This window comes from Ranitomeya imitator, chromosome 2 (assembly GCF_032444005.1).
Source record: "Ranitomeya imitator isolate aRanImi1 chromosome 2, aRanImi1.pri, whole genome shotgun sequence".
Taxonomy (NCBI): domain Eukaryota; kingdom Metazoa; phylum Chordata; class Amphibia; order Anura; family Dendrobatidae; genus Ranitomeya; species Ranitomeya imitator.
The window spans coordinates 837,715,540-837,721,702 of record NC_091283.1 but is presented as its reverse complement, the minus strand read 5'-3'; positions in this window follow the sequence as shown (position 1 = coordinate 837,721,702).

Below are 6,163 nucleotides of genomic sequence, written 5' to 3'. Positions count from 1 at the left end.
GTGTCAAGAGTGGGAGAAGAGGGTTGCACTGACAATTCAACACAATGGGCAGCACTTTGAACACATTTTATAAATGGTCATAAACTTGTAAATAACTCGTGAAAGAATAAGGTTTCGTTAAAACCAAGCACACCATTGTTTTTCTTATGAAATTCTCATTAAGTTTGATGTGTCACATGACCCTCTTCCCATTGAAAAAAATAAAGTTGGATGCGAAATGGCCGACTTCAAAATGGCCTCCATGGTCAGCTCCCATCTTGAAAAGTTTTCCTCCTCCCATATACTAATGTGCCACAAACAGGAAGTTGATATCACCAACCATTCCCATTTAATTTAGGTGTATCCATATACATGGCCCACCCTGTATATGCCCCAGCGTGTCCTGTGATGTATATGCCCCAGCCTGTCCTGTGATGTATATGCCCCAGCCTGTCCTGTGATGTATATGCCCCAGCCTCTCCTGTGATGTATATGCCCCAGCCTCTCCTGTGATGTATATGCCCCAGCCTCTCCTGTGATGTATATGCCCCAGCGTGTCCTGTGATGTATATGCCCCAGCCTCTCCTGTGATGTATATGCCCCAGCCTCTCCTGTGATGTATATGCCCCAGCCTCTCCTGTGATGTATATGCCCCAGCCTGTCCTGTGATGTATATGCCCCAGCCTCTCCTGTGATGTATATGCCCCAGCCTCTCCTGTGATGTATATGCCCCAGCCTCTCCTGTGATGTATATGCCCCAGCCTCTCCTGTGATGCATATGCCCCAGCCTCTCCTGTGATGTATATGCCCCAGCGTGTCCTGTGATGTACAGTTAGGTCCATATATATTTGGACCGAGACAACATTTTTCTAATTTGGGTTATAGACATTACCACAATGAATTTTAAACAAATCAATTTAGATGCAGTTGAAGTTCAGACTTTCAGCTTTCATTTGAGGGTATCCACATTAAAATTGGATGAAGGGTTTAGGAGTTTCAGCTCCTTAACATGTGCCATCCTGTTTTTAAAGGGACCAAAAGTAATTGGACAATTGTCTCCAAGGCTATTTCATGGGCAGGTGTGGGCAATCCCTTCGTTATGTCATTCTCAATTAAGCAGATAAAAGGCCTGGAGTTGATTTGAGGTGTGGTGCTGCATTTGGAAGGTTTTGCTGTGAAGTAAACATGCGGTCAATGGAGCTCTCCATGCAGGTCAAGCAAGTCATCCTTAAGCTGCGAAACCAGAAAAAACCCATCCGAGAAATTGCTACAATAATAGGAGTGGCAAAATCTACAGTTTGGTACATCCTGAGAAAGAAAGAAAGCACTGGTGAACTCATCAATGCAAAAAGACCTGGGCGCTCACGGAAGACAACAGTGGTGGATAATCGCAGACTAATCTCCATGGTGAAGAGAAACCCCTTCACAACAACCAACCAAGTGACCAACACTCTCCAGGAGGTCGGCGATCAATATCCAAATCTACCATAAAGAGAAGACTGCATGAAAGTAACTACAGAGGGTTCACTGCACGGTGCATAAGCATCAAGAATAAAAAGGCTAGACTGGACTTTGCTAAAAAAACATCTAAAAAAGCCGCACAGTTCTGGAAGAACATTCTTTGGACAGATGAAAACAAGATCAACCTCTACCAGAATGATAGAAAGAGAAAAGTATGGTGAAGGCGCGGTACAGCTCATGATCCAAAGCATACCACATCATCTGTAAGACCCGGCGGAGGCAGTGTGATGGCGCGGGCATGCATGGCTGCCAGTGGCACTGGGTCACTAGTGTTTATTGATGATGTGACACAGGACATAAGCAGCCGAATTAATTCTGAGGTCTTCAGAGCCGCCATACTGTGTGCTCAGATCCAGCCAAATGCAGCAAATTGATTGGTCGTCATTTCATACTACAGATGGACAATGACCCAAAACATAAAGCCAAAGCAATCCAGGAGTTTATTAAAGCAAAGAAGTGCAATATTCTTGATTGGCCAAGTCAGTCACCTGATCTCAACCCAATTGAGCAGCATTTCACTTGTTAAAGACTAAACTTCAGACAGAAAGGCCCACAAACAAACAGTAACTGAAAACCACTGCCGTGAAGGCCTGGCAGAGCATCAAAAAGGAGGAAACACAGCGTCTGGTGATGTCCATGAGTCCAAGACTTCAGGCAGTCATTGCCAAGAAAGGGTTTTCAACCAAGGACTAGAAATGAACATTTTATTTAAAATTATTGAATCTGTCCAATTACTTTTGGTCCCTTTAAAAACAGGGTGGCACATGTTAAGGAGCTGAAACTCCTAAATCCTTCATTCAATTTTAATGTGGATACCCTCAAATGAAAGCTAAAAGTCTGAACTTCAACTGCATCTGAATTGTTTTGTTTAAAATTCATTGTGGTGATGTCTATAACCAAAATTAGAAAAATGTTGTCTCTGTCCAAATATATATGGACCTAACTGTATATGCCCCAGCCTCTCCTGTGATGTATATGCCCCAGCCTCTCCTGTGATGTATATGCCCCAGCCTCTCCTGTGATATACAGTGCCTACAAGTAGTATTCAACCTGCAGATTTAGCAGGTTTACACATTTGGAATTAACTTGGCATTGTGACATTTGAACTGTAGATCAGCCTGGAAGTGTGAAATGCACTGCAGCAAAAAAGAATGTTATTTCTTTGTTTATTTTTTTTTTTTTAAATTGTGAAAAGTATTTTCAGAGGGTCATTTATTATTCAACCCCTCAACCCACCAGAATTCTGTTTGGTTCCCCTAAAGTATTAAGAAGTAGTTCAGGTACAAAGAACAATGAGCTTCACATGTTTGGATTAATTATCTCTTTTTCCAGCCTTTTCTGACTATTTAAGACCCTCCCCAAACTTGTGAACAGCACTCATACATGGTCAACATGGGAAAGACAAAGGAGCATTCCAAGGCCATCAGAGACAAGATCGTGGAGGGTCACAAGGCTGGCAAGGGGTACTGTCATGATCCCAATGGCAGGGGATCACAAAAGGACAAGCACAAAAAACAAAACAAGCTCTAGGGTGATGGAAACTGAGCTGACCGCGATCCTGAACCTCAACACACAACTAGCTGTAGCCGGGGAACGTGCCTACGATGATTCTAGACGTCTCGCGCCAGCCGAAGAACTAACTTTCTCTAGTCACCTTCCACGACGGCATATGGAGGTTGTCTCTTTGCCCTAATGGGGAACAGGAAACACAGAGAGGTTTAAAAGGACCTCCCACCTCCCACCTGCCAGTGTCTTTCCTGTTCCCCATGGGACAGGGAGAGGTCTCCAGGTGCTGTTGTGGCCGGCGACTGCGGTACCTTTGTGCAGGCTCTGCCTGTTGTAGCCGGGCAGCTGGTGGTCGCGTTCCGTCTCCTCCCCTGCTGCTCCCGTCGTCCTGCTATGCAGGTGCCTCAGGGACCCCCTCCCGGCCTTCCCGCGCCCCCACGAGGGCAAAGCAGGCCTGGGATCCCTCGCCGGGCTCCTCCATGAGCTGCTCGGCGTTCTCCCCCTCCATTGCCGGCTCGGCGTTCCGGATGTGACGTCGGCGGTCGCGCGCGTCACTTCCGGTCCTTCGTTCTCCTGGAGGCCGCTTCTTCCGGGTTCGCCGGCCGGCGTGTCGGACTGATGGCGTCCCCTCACATGGATCCCGGAGGGGGAGGGGGAACTGCTGATTGCTGGAGGCAGGTGCGGACAGCGTTCTTAAACCCTGCTGAACCACCACTGAGGTAAGACTAATTTTCCCAGTATGGATGGTTCCTTGTGCCCTGCATCTGCGGAGCCCAGCGCTACCCCTGCTACAGTAAGTGTTTTGCAGGGATAGGATCCGGGAGATAGTACCTATAGGGGGTTTAATGTCCTCACTCCCCTCTCCCTTGTCATTTCAGGGAGAGAAGTCTGCCCCTAAAGCCGCTATTAAAAAGAAGTGCCCAGTCTGTTCTACTAAATTCCCTCTTAACTGGGACAAAAGACTCTGCCAGCCATGTACTGACAAGATTGTAAAAGCTGAGCAACCATCTCTGCTGGATGAAATTCGCTCCTTAGTAAAACAGGAGGTGCAATCTTCGTTAGCAGCTTTTACTACTCCTCCACCTCCACCTCCGCCGCCGCATTCCCCAGCTAAAAAGAGAAAAATTCAGGCGGTCGAATCAGACTCTGATTCAGACCTCTCCCATACTTCATCTGTGGGCTGGGAAGATCCTGTATCACCTAAAGCTGAGGTCAGGAAATACCTCTTTTCCTCAGATTACATTGAGGATTTAGTATCTGCTGTCCGTAATACTATGGGCCTAGAAGAGGAATATGAGCCACAGTCCGTACAGGATCAGATGTTTGGCGGACTCAGATCGGAGAAAAGAGTGGGGTTCCCGGTGCACGCTAACATTGTTAGTATGGTTAATCAGGAATGGGAACAGCCTGAGAAACGCCTCACTACCCCTGCAGAAATGAAGCATAGATTTCCTCTAGAGGGTGAAGTAATCAAATTGGACATTCCAAAGGTGGATGTGCAGGTGGCTAGAGTCGCCAAAAGAACAGCACTCCCTTTTGAGGATTCCTCACAATTAAAGGATCCTATGGACAGAAAGATTGAAAGCCTCCTAAAAAAGTCTTGGGAAACTTCAACGTCTATCCTTAAGGCCAATGTCGCTTCCACTTGTGTTGCCAGGGCCCTCTCCTGCTGGTTGGAGAAATTAGAGTCTCATATATCTCAGGGTACCCCGAGAGGTGAATTATTAGATTCACTTCCCATCCTGCATAGAGCCTCTGGGTTTCTGGCTGACGCTTCTCTGGAATCTGTTAGAGTGGCCGCCAGATCTCTCGTACTCTCCAACTCTGCTAGAAGAGCCCTCTGGCTTAAAATATGGAGCGGTGATATCACTTCAAAAGCCAAGTTGTGTGCTATACCTTTTAAGGGAGATTATGTTTTCGGTCCAGCCTTAGACGATATTCTTGACAAGGCTACTGACAAGAAAAAGGCACTCCCGGAGCAAAAACAACCGAGAAAACGGTTTTTTCGTGCCCCACAGTCTCAGCCCCCTCAAAGAGGGAAAGGCAAAACCGGCAGGTGGAGTTACGCCAAAGGTAGAGGGAAAAATATTTTTGTCCCCCAGCAGCAGCAGCAACAGTCCCAACAGGACAAGCAATGACTCCGACCCGGTAGGGGGGAGACTCTCAAAATATGTGGGTCAGTGGGAAAATATCACCAGTTCCCACTGGGTCCTCAATGTCATCAAGGAGGGCCTATTAATAGAGTTAATTTCTTCCCCCCCTCAGGGTCTGAAAGTTACTACCCTTACGTCTTCAAGAGATCACAATTTGTTGACATTGGGTCTCAGAGATCTTATGAAATCAAATGTGATCTCACCAGTTCCACATCTGGAACAAGGAAAAGGACATTATTCCCGTCTATTCTTAGTACCCAAACCCTCAGGGGACGTAAGAATTATTATAAACCTAAAAGGTCTAAACCGACATGTGAAATATCGCAAGTTCAAGATGGAGTCTGTAAGATCTGCAATTCCTCTGATAGGACATCAGTCCTTTATGGCAACCATCGACCTAAGGGATGCATATTTTCACATTCCTATCCACCCGAGACACAGAAAATACCTCAGGTTTGCGATACGGGGGAGTCATCGAGTGGAGCACTATCAGTATGGAGTCCTTCCCTTCGGCATTTCCTCAGCACCAAGGGTATTCTCCAAGATCATGGCAGAGGCAGTGTCATTTATCCGGAGTCAAGGTGTCTGTATAGTGCCCTACTTGGACGATCTCCTGATAGTAGCCCCCACCGAGATGACCCTGATGTCCCATGTGTCAACCACTTTGGAGATATTGAAGTCTCTGGGTTGGATTCCAAACATGAAGAAGTCTCAGCTTCAACCCTCAAGAACCAGAAAGTTCTTGGGGGTGGTTCTGGACTCAACAAAACAGATGTCCTTTCTCCCAGACGATCACAGGCTACCATTAGTAGCAAAAGTCAGAAAATTCAAGGAGATGAGATGTCCTACTCTTCGAGAAGGAATGTCTCTCTTAGGCTCCATGACAGCCTGTATACAATCAGTGGCTTGGGCTCAAGCTCACTCCAGAATTCTCCAAACCCACATTCTAGACAGGTGGGATGGTCAACCTGGCACTCTAACAAGAAGGATTCACACACCAGGTC